The sequence below is a fragment of the Egretta garzetta genome, unplaced genomic scaffold, assembly GCF_000687185.1.
Source record: "Egretta garzetta isolate BGI_Z169 unplaced genomic scaffold, ASM68718v1 scaffold51, whole genome shotgun sequence".
Taxonomy (NCBI): Eukaryota; Metazoa; Chordata; class Aves; order Pelecaniformes; family Ardeidae; genus Egretta; species Egretta garzetta.
Window position 1 is genome coordinate 1,460,257 of NW_009258549.1, and position 757 is coordinate 1,461,013.

Here is a 757-nt window from a genome sequence, read left to right on the forward strand (position 1 = left end):
AGGCATAAAAAGACAACGGTGTTGGCAGAGTTGTGCTAGAAAGATGTACCTGTAAAAATCATCGGGTTTTACAGGAGAATTTCCCCCTCTCTTTTGGAACCACAGGTGTAGATGGAAGGTGTTGGTGGAGTACGAACAAATGTGAGAAACCAGATCCTTAGAGAAGCAATTTTTTGCACTTGCAAGCTTCTGAATGGGAGTGTTTATATGGACCCAGCTGATCCCACATATAGCAGCCAGGCCCAGACTTGTAGCTGCTACTCCTAAATGGAGACCAAACAGAAGAGCTGGTCACAGGCATCATCACGTGTGCTGCAGAGAGCTCTGGCTTGTCAGTCTTTCTTTCATGCATTTTTCATACATCTCCTCTTGTTCCTATGCCATTTGTTTTGTCTTTGTTTTCAGCTGTATCTAATGAGCCGTCATTGTGGTTTTGATCAAGGATTTTTCTGTGAAGACTTACAGAGCTCTCCTCTCCAGTCCTCTACATCTTCTCCCAACTCCTCCTCCCCCTCTGCTCTCCTTAGTTGTTCACATTCCCATTGCAGGTAAAAATCTTTCAGAGACAATCATCAGCGCTGGTAAGAGAGTCAGAACAGATGGTAAAAGGGGAGAAGTAAGGGCATATCTTGGGGAGCCAAGTAACAGCAGCGGGGGGACAGCTATAGAGATGGCCCAGAAGGGATCATTTCCCCCTCTCTCTTTTGGAAGTGCTGGCATGGCATCAGCCAGAGGAGACCTTTGGGGGCCTTTTGAA